Source organism: Oryx dammah, unplaced genomic scaffold (genome assembly GCF_014754425.2).
Source record: "Oryx dammah isolate SB20612 unplaced genomic scaffold, SCBI_Odam_1.1 HiC_scaffold_6, whole genome shotgun sequence".
NCBI lineage: Eukaryota > Metazoa > Chordata > Mammalia > Artiodactyla > Bovidae > Oryx > Oryx dammah.
Window position 1 is genome coordinate 21,429,192 of NW_024070190.1, and position 10,305 is coordinate 21,439,496.

At 39.0% G+C, this 10,305-nt stretch overlaps 1 non-coding gene across 1 annotated transcript; it reads right to left on the reverse strand.

Annotated features, from left to right (window-relative positions):
- Positions 1-811: 811 nt before the first annotated feature.
- LOC120865536 lies at positions 812-915 on the reverse strand. The gene has a single exon (XR_005721443.1). It is a non-coding gene; the product is annotated as a U6 spliceosomal RNA (small nuclear RNA).
- Positions 916-10,305: the final 9,390 nt, after the last annotated feature.

A 10,305-nucleotide genomic window follows, 5' to 3' on the forward strand; every position in this document is an offset into this window, starting at 1 on the left:
CTGCTTCTGATTTTCAGTTTTATTTTTACAGTAGCCTCAAGTCTTCTCCATCTATATGGCACTGATTATAAAACATCTAGGTTAGAGATGAAAAGTTTCTCTGCATTGAGGGACACCCAGAGAGGTTCACTGAGTTACATGGAGAAGAAAAGAGGGAGCAGGGAGTTAGAGGTAACTGGAATGAGATGAGGTGGGATGATAAGAGGAGAGAGCAAGCTAGCCAGTAGTCAGTTCCTTATGTGCACTCCTCAGTCTGGACCACTCAGTGATGTTCATGGAGTTATACAGAGGAGAGGAGAGGGAGGAAGGAGACAGAGGTGGCCAGGAGGATAAAAGAGGGAAATTAAAAGCCGAGAGACAGATCCAGCCAGTAACCAGTTCCCTAAGTGTTCTCCACCGTCTGGAACACAAGAGATTCACAGAGTTGGGTAGAGAAGAAAAGAGGGAGGGAGGAGACAAAGACAACCTGGTGGACAAAAAGGAGAGTCCAAAGGAGGAGAGAGCGGTCTAGCCTGTAATCTTGCTCTCAAGTAAAACTGGGTACTGAAGACTGGGTTTTAAAAGGTACAAAATGGATAACAAACACCAAAAAGCAAAGATTAAAAATCTGTTTTTGAAGGCAATGATCTGCTTTTCTGGGTGCCTAATGTCCTCTACCAGCATTCAGAAGTTGTTTTATGAAGTTTATTCAGCGTTGAAATGTTCTTTTGATGAATTTGTGAGGGAGAAAGTGGTCTCCTCGTCCTATTCCTCTGCCATCTTAGGACCGCCCCCTCAACTCTTTTGTATGAAGTTACTATTACCTTGGCACCAAAATATGAAATGCTTCAAGAATTTTCATATCATCTTTATGCCAAGGCCTTGCTCATATTTGTATTGTTCCAGTTTTTGTATATGTAGTAAACAAGTGAGCACTTAAGTTCTTTCTTTTAGGTGGCTCTTTTGCCCTAAATAGCTTTTGTCCAAACTCACTCTGCTCGTTGCATGATAGGCTAATAAATCTGGGAGACTCAGGGTTGAGACAAGGAAGGGATTTTATTTGGGAAGCCAGCTGACTGAGAAGATGGCAGGCTACTGCCTTAAAATAACTATTTTCTTGGGGCCTGGATGCCAGATTCTTTTATGAATTGAAGATGGGGAGAGGAACGGCAACAAAATAAAAAGACTATTTAATTCTTGCAGATATCTCCTAAAGCAGCAGGTTCAAAATTAACCCTTGCTGGTTACATACCTAATATATGATAGCATTTGGCTGATAACGCAAAGATATCATTCCTAGCAGCCCTGTGATTTGCTTCACGTGCTATGATTAATAAAGTCAATTGTTGGATCTGATTCTATTGCGTTAAGACAGTCTGCAGATATTTTGAAGTCATGTTTGTAAGTAAATTGATTTCATTTAGAAACATCCACTCCCCCTCTCTACTTTTCTTGTTGTCTGCCTTATGAAACATATCCAACACGGTTGGATAACTAAGGCTTATTTTACTTTACCTAAACTTTTGTGTGCCTGTGGATTACATCGACCTGGAGAAATTCTGAGGGGACAAAATATTCTTTTATAATTCAAGAAATCAACTGTGTCAATAAATTATTCTTGCTACTCTTTGTTTCTCCCTCTTTCCTTACAAATATGCAAGATTATAAATGTTTTGTTTCTAAAGCTTTCCACTATGTGTAAGTACTTTGGGTTTTGGAAATATTTAGTAGAATGTGTTCTAATTTCTCCTATTCAGTTGGTGTATATTTTTTAAAACTGGTGTCAGAAATTGCAATCCTCTTCTCTGATATTGAAATATAGTATTTTGAGTGTTTGAGATTTCCCCTTTGCGTGAAAATTGATTGCATTTCATTTCTTAACTAGACTATTTTTTAGAGGAGTTTCAGACTTACAGAAAAGTTGAGAGAATAGTTCAAGAGAATTCTCATTTGTCATGCACTCAGTTTCCCTTTTATTAGTATGACAGTTATGATAGTTATATTGACACAGTAATATTAACTAAAATTTATAGTTTATTCAGATTTCCTCATTTTTTACCTAGTGTCCTTTTCTATTTTAGGATCCTGTCTAGGACACCACATTACAGTTAAATGATTATGTTCCCTTTGGCTCCTCTTGGCTGTGGAGTTTCTCAGACTTCCTTTGTTTTTTATTATCTTGACAGTTTTGAGATGGGGTGGTGGATTGCCCTTTCCTACTCCAGGGAATCTTCCTGGCTCAGAGACTGAAACCAGGTGTCCTGCCTTGCAGGCAGTCTCCTGCATTCTTTACTGGCAGCCACCACGGAAGCCCTGTTTTGTGGACTGCTGGGTGAGTGTTTGTAGGACATGCCACAGTTCGACTTTATATCTTTCTCATGAACAAAGTGATCAAGGCCATTTTTATCTGCCCAGTGGCTGTTCAGTGTTCAATATTAGTTGCTCAGTCGTGTCTGACTCTTGGTGACCCCATGAACTACAGCCCCCCAGGCTCCTTCATCCATGGGATTTTCCAGGCAAGAGTACTGGAGTGGGGTGCCATTTCCTTCTCCAGGGGATCTTCCTGACCCAGGGATGGAACCTGGGGCTCCTGCACTGTAGGCAGACTCTTGACTATCTGAGCTACCAGGGAAGCCCAGTGTGTGAGAGTTAGATAAAGGAGAAGGTTGTTGGTAAGAGCTCAGGATTGCTTGGTTTACATATCAAAGACATGCTCTCAGACAAGTGGTTTGCCAGCTCTGCTGCTGCTGCTAAGTCACTTCAGTTGTGTTCAACTGTGTGCAACCCCTTAGACAGCTCTTGGAATTAGTTAATTTGGGGAGAGACAATACTGAAAGTTTGCTGTTGCGAGCCATGTGCTACGCATGGATTTGTGGCCTCTGGAGGAGAGGAATTCAATCTGCGGCCAGAGATGATGCTTGATCACTTGGAGCTTTTGTGCAGCAAAGTTTTATTAAAGTATAATAGAGATAGGGAAAGCTTCTGACTTAGACATCAGAAAGGGACAGAAAGAGTGCCTGTTAGTTTTTAGCAAGGCATTTTATCTCTGTTAGTTTCTAATCAGATAAAAGAAACATGTCAAGGCTGAGAAGTTTTACCAGGCCCCTCTCCCACAATATGCATTTTTGAGATAGGACTTCACAAGGTGTGTCATCCCTTCGGGGGCGGGGGGGGGCCCCCGCCGCGAGACGCAACGGCCATGAAGACCGGGCTGGTGAGCCATTCCCAGCCCACAGGTTGAGAAAGGGAAAAAAAAAAAAAAGGTTAGCCTTAGGCAGAACTGGTTTCATCAACAGAGAAGGGAAAAAAAAAAAAACACATCAGTTTATTTCCTCCTGCTACTTGGGGACCTCTGGCCTTCCTACCTGTTACCCTCTCAGTACCTTCTTGAGAACACAGGCCCTAAGATATCAAAGTAGCATAGAATACAGAAAATAAAAACATGATTTATATACAACTGATGTTTTACTGTTTCCATGGGTGCAGTTTTCCCAGAATGTCATTTAATTAGAATCATACAATATGTAGACTTTTCAGATTGATTACTTTCCCTTAGTAACATGTATTTAAAACTCTTTAGTACCTTTTTTTTTTTTTTGAACTTTTAATTTTGTATTGGTGTATAGCCAATTAGGACTGCCCTGGTAGCTCAGCTAGTAGAGAATCCGCCTGCAATGCAGGAGACCCTGGTTCGATTCCTTGGTTGGGAAGATCCCCTGGAGAAGGGCGTGGTAACCCACTCCAGTATTCTTGCCTGGAGAATCCCCAAGGACAGAGGTGCCAGGCAGGCTACAGTCCATCGGGTGGCAAAGAGCTGGACTCAGCTGAGCGACTAAACCCAGCACAAGCACATAGCACATAGACGATTAACAATGTTGTGATAGTTTCAGGTGGGCAGTGAAGGGACTCAACTATACATATACGTGTAATCCATTCTCCTCCAAACCCTCTTCCATTCAGGCTGCCACATAACACCGAGCCAAGTTTCCTGTGCTATGCAATAGGTCCTTGCTGGTTATCCACTTTTAAATATAGCATTGTGTACATGCAGAGAAGGCAATGGCACCCCACTCCAGTACTCTTGCCTGGAAAGTCCCATGGATGGAGGTGCCTGGTGGGCTTCAGTCCATGGGGTCGCTAGGAGTCAGACACGACTGAGTGACTTCACTTTCACTTTTCAGTTTCATGCATTGGAGAAGGAAATGGCAACCCACTCCAGTATTCTTGCCTGGAGAATCCCAGGGACGGGGGAGCCTGGTGGGCTGCCGTCTCTGGGGTCGCACAGAGTCGGACACGACTGAAGCAACTTAGCAGCAGCAGCAGCAGCAGTGTGTACATGACCATCCCAAGCTCCCTAACTGTCTGTTCACCCCTGGCAACCGTAAGTTTGTTTTCTAAGTCTGTGAGTCTCTTTCTGTTAAACTCCTTCATATCTTGATAGCTCATTTATTTTGAAGTGGCAAACAACATTCTCTTGTATGGATGTGTCACTATTTGTTTATCCATTAACCTGTTGGAGCATATCTTCTTTCCAGTTGCTTCCAATAAAGCTGCTACAAACATTCATGTGCAGATCCTTGTCTTGACATACATTTTCAAATCAATTGGAAAAATATCTCTGAATATAATTGCTGGATCATATGTTGAGACTATGTTTAGCTCTGTAAGAAGCTGTCCAAAAAGCTTCCAAAGTGGCTATACTGTTTTGCATTCCAACCAACAATGAATGAAAATGTCAGTTGTTCCTCATCCTCACCAGCGTTTGGTATTTCCACTGTTTTTAGATTTTAGCCATTTCAATAAGTATCTAGTTATATCTCATTCTTCTCCATTAATATACCTACTCAGATTTTTCACCTGTTTCTTAATTGAGTTGTTTATTTTCTCATTGTTGAGTTTTAAGATTTTGAGGTACATTTTAGATAAAAATCCTTAATCAGTTACGTGGTTTGCAGAAATTTTCTTTCAGTATGTGGCTTGTCTTTTGTTTCCCATGATGGTGTCTTTTACAGAGCAGAAGTTTTAACGTATTTACTTTTAATAAAGTTGAATATATAATTTTGTTCTTTCACGAATTCTACTTTAGTTGTATCTAAAAGCTCATTGCCAAACCCAAAGGCAGACAGATTTTCTCCTGTGGTTTCTTTTGGAAGTTTTATATTGAAGTCTATGATCTATTTTTTGTTAATTTTTTGAAATGGATAATATTATTATTTTACTAATAGATGTTTAATTGGTCTAGCACTATTTGTTATAAAGATTATCCTTTCTCCATTGAATGGCCTTTGCTCCTTTGTCAAAAGGCAGTTGACTATATTTTTGTGGATCTATTTCTGGGCTCTCTCTTTGGTTCCATTGCTATATGTGTTTATTCATTTGCCAGTATCACATAATCTTGATTACTGTAGCTTTATAAAAAATAAACTTTTCAAAGGGCCCAACTTTGATTAGTTAAATTTGTCAGGAAGAAGCCCTGAGCACTGAGATTTTTATTTTCCAATTAAGTCAGTGGTATACCTGGAACGAGTATTCATCCAATGCTTACATTTTCCAGCTAAAATTTTAATACAATAATGTGGCAGAGTTTCTAGGTACACAAAATATCAAGTATTTTATTAGCTTAGAAAAAATAGTTTCAATATATAATGGTGAAAAAAGATTTGTATCTAAGGTATATAAAGAACTCTTACAAAGCAATATGAAAATCATAAATAAATAAGTTTAAAGGTAGATGAGGGATGTGAATGGCAATTCACAGAAGACCAAAAAAAAGAAAGAAAATATTCTTTCCTAACTCCTCAAGGATCTAGAGGTACAAATTAAAACAATAATAATAGCATTTCACATCAGTCAGACTCACAAATTTAAAATTCACAAATTAAATTCACAAATTTAAAAGCCTGATAATATCATGTGATAGATTATGACACAATAGGAAAATTCATATACTATTACTGCAGAATCAATTAGTGTGAACACCTTAGGAAGTATTTTGAAACCATCTGCTGCTACTGCTGCTAAGTCACTTCAGTTGTGTCCGACTCTGTGTGACCCCATAGATGGCAGCCCACCAGGCTCCCCTGTCCCTAGGATTCTCCAGGCAAGAACACTGGAGTGGGTTGCCATTTCTTTCTCCAATGCATGAAAGTGAAAAGTGAAAGTGAAGTCCCTCAGCCGTGTCAGACTGTTCGAGACCCCATGGACTGCAGCCTACCAAGCTTCCCCGTCCATGGAATTTTCCAGGCAAGAGTACTGGAGTGGGGTGCCACCATCTAATGTTAAATATTGGTATTTCCTGTGACACAGCAGCATTTCACCTCAAAGCATGTATTTTAGATAAATTCTTTAAAAAAGCCACAGAAAGCAATTAAAAATGTAATAGATTTTTCTCTTTTCTGTATTCAACCGTCTTGGGTGATTTTATGTAGGAAAGTCTAAGGAAAGAAGTTATTCCAATCCCTTCCTTTTCCTCAATCTGAAACCCTTGTTCTAGGTTTAAATTTTTGGGCAGGCAGGCCGGAAGGAGAGTAACTGAAACAGCAAGCATCACAGCCAAAAGTCACATCCAGGCAATTTTCCTGTTAACTACATTGAGGGAGAAAATGGCAAATAACTTCAGAAGATGTTTCAGAAATTGCTTCTGCTTTTTTGTGGCACACTGTCCATATCATTTGGCAAATGTATTATAGAACTTTTATCATATTAGCACACAATCTTGCTGATTGTATTAAAAGCTTGTGCTAAGGCACCATGGAAAATTGGAAACACCAGGTATTTTCATGCCATATTAATGCTCAAGGGACTGAGAGAGACAAATTAAACTTGAATAAAAGCTTTGGGTTCATCATGCTTTGCTTCAGAGACACATTTTAAAAATTCATGGTTTAGCAAAACGCCTCTACAGTGTTTGGAACCAGACGTTTTTGAATATTTCAACCGACCTAAGTGATGACCATTTTATAGAGGTTTGTAAGAGAAATATATGAAATTGTAAGTAAAGGTTTTTAACATCATGATTGGCACAGAGTAAAAGCTCAGTGAATGTCAATTCTTTTTTTTTTTCCCCCAATTTACTTAGAATAAGTCCAAAATGCAGAGTAATAGAGAGTAAATCAGCCATTTAAAGAATCATGGTATCTTTTCAAAATGTCTCAAATGATCTTTAAAGAAATAAATTAACAGGCACAGTTAACGCTCCCTGTGTTCCATCTCTGACTACATTTAACTTCCCCGAAAATAACTGTTTTCCTTATGTACTCGTCATTCTCATGAATTTATATATGCTTTAAATATATATTTACATATGAATAACAAGCAATAAAGTGTATTGTGTAAAAAATTAAGAAACAGTAGCCTCAATTAGCGGAGAAGGCAATGGCAACCCACTCCAGTACTCTTGCCTGGAAAATCCCATGGACGGAGGAGCCTAGTAGGCTGCAGTCCATGGGGTTGCTAAGAGTTGGACACGACTGAGAGAATTCACTTTCACTTTCATGCATTGGAGAAGGCAATGGCAACCCACTCCAGTGTTCTTGCCTGGAGAATCCCAGGGACGGGGGACCCTGGTGGGCTTCCGTCTCTGGGGTCGCACAGAGTCGGACACGACAGAAGCGACTTAACAGCAGCAGCAGCAGCAACCTCAATTAGATAGACTCAAGAGACCAGGAGGGGGCGCTTTCATGCCCTACGGAGCCCAAGGGGAGGGAAAAGTCCCGACAAGGATTCATCTGTTGAGAAACTACCGGCTCTTTGACTACTAGAGCCGTCCCAGCGTCCTTTTCCCCTCTTTAAAAGTGTTCTTCCTTTGCCAAGTGGAAACTTAAAAATGGCTCACCATGTCTGTGGACCCCAAATTCCAATTCTTGAATGAACTTACTTTGCTGGGGAAATAATTGGCAGTCTGTTTAAGGTAAACAATAGACTTCCTTGGTGGCTCGATGGTAAAGCATCTGTCTACAATGAGGGAGACCCAGGTTCAATCCCTGGGTTGGAAAGATCCCCCACAAAGGAAATGGCAATCCACTCCAGTATTATTGCCTGGAAAATCCCATGGACAGAGGAGCCTGGTAGGCTACAGTCCATGGGGTTGCAAAGAGTCGGACATGACTGAGTGACTTCACTTTCATAAAAAATAGATATGCCTTTAATATTTAAAACTTTATATAAATGATAATATTTTATTTTTATGCATTGAGCAAATTTAAAACCTAATTCTATATTTTCCCATGTAGATAACAAATTGTCCCAGGTCAATATATTAAATAGTTCATTTTTTTCTCATTGATTTATAATGTCATTCTTAATCAAATGTCAAGTTTAACTGTAGCTGTGTTTGGTTTTTGAATTCCCTTCTGTCCTATCAGTTTCATCTTATATCCCTGTGTCAGTATCACATTTCTTATTCAAAACTTTATGACAAAGTTTATATTTTGTAAGGCAATTCCTTTCAATTATTTCAGATTTTAGTGGCTATTCTTAAACTTTATTTTCAGTATTAATTAGAATCTGATAAGTTACACATGCAAACATTTCAGACTTTTATTGGAATGGTACTGAATTTTCAAAGTACTGGACAGAGTTTATTTTATTATACTATAATAAAATTATGTTGTTTTATTATAATATAGCTTATATGATATAGCTTGAGTTCTGTCAGTAAGAAACAAAGCTAGGCATTTGTTAAAAGAAATAAGACTTTACTTAGTAACTACTACAGTAGAGAAGAGATTCAAGTTTAAATTGAGCTCAGTTCAGTCTTTGAAGAGGTTACTGGGCACATAAAAGGGAAAATAAGGGAGAAGAAATGATGGGGGCTCCCACAAAGCCGAAGAACTTGAAAGTTACAAAGTGGGTTGGGAGGTTGGTCAATGTGATTAGGCCATCTGGGTTTGCTAACTGGCACATATTGAAACTGGGTTCTTACACTCCTACAGAGGCAGTGAGACAGCATCTCTGTACAGATATTGGCTGGGATGATCAGTAAATTGATTTTGCAGCTTTAAGCTTTCCTAGGAAGGAGCTTAAGAGGACCTGGGTCACCCCAAAGGCGTGGTTTTGAGCTGCTAGAAATTATGCTAGAATTTGTTCAAGTATCTTAGTGTGGGAGGTAGACCGTTTTGTTTGTGCCGAGAGCCTACGGTCTTTGTAGGCCAAAGTTGAGGCCTAGATGGGAGGGGAGCTCAGATGATCCTGAGTCATGGAGATGATAGTGCTGTGCGTATGCTCAGTCATGTCTGACTCTGCCACCCTGTGGACTGTAGCCCACCAGACTCCTCTGTCCATGGAATTTTCCAGGCAGGAATACTGGAGTGGGTTGCCATTTTCTCTTCCAGGGTTGCTCAAGGATAGAGTCTGTCAATTCATTTCTTTTATACTCTTTACTAGTATTTGTGACTGAGAGACTTAGGCCAGTAGGAGGACACCTGTACAAAATAAAGTGATATTTCTGTATATCTGAATTTTGGATGTTTAAATTCCTTCTCTGCCTTACACACACACAGATAGGCATATAGATGAATAGATAGATGACCATTAGACAGATAAAAAGAAAGAATATACTTAAGGAAAAAGCAACAGACAACCTTTTAGAAGTAGAAAAACATATGAGACAGAAATTACCTAAATCACCACAGAAAGAGTTCAGGCACAAACTTCTGGGCTGTCTCCAGGATATTGTATACAAGATGTTCTCTTTTACAAAGGACCTCTGAAAAGAGATATAAGGATTAAAAGGGAGATGAAAAACATGGGAGAAAAACAAAATCCATTAGAGAGATGAAAGCCATGAAGTAGCACGAATTAGAGTACAATCAAAAACATTTATTATAGAAAAGACCATAGATATGGATGGCAAAAGAGATATAATATATACATAATTGATATCCTTGGAAAAGTCTAAATATGATATAAGATGTAATAAACTATATAAACTCAAAATTTCTTCTAAAATAAAAAACACTGCTTTTTGCAGAGCAAATGGGCACATCAACTCCCAGAAGATTTTGATACAGAAAAATTAAAACATAGCTTAAGAATATCAAATTTAAAAGTAAAATGAAGGCTTCTGTGGGTAGTCATTGAGGCAGACAAAGCAAATTGTGTCGCCTTTGGGCCTCAGACTTTCTAAATTAACACTTATTCAAGTAGACAGAAAACAAATTCTGAGGAAATTCTGTGGGAAATAAAGTGTGACCTAATATTTGTATCTTGAGCTCTGTTGTCAATTCAAGTATAAAGGTAACAAAGAGACAATTATAGATGTTCAAGAAGCTTAGGACTGAAGCATCTGAGCTCCTACTATCAAATCAACAAGCAATCAAGCAAACA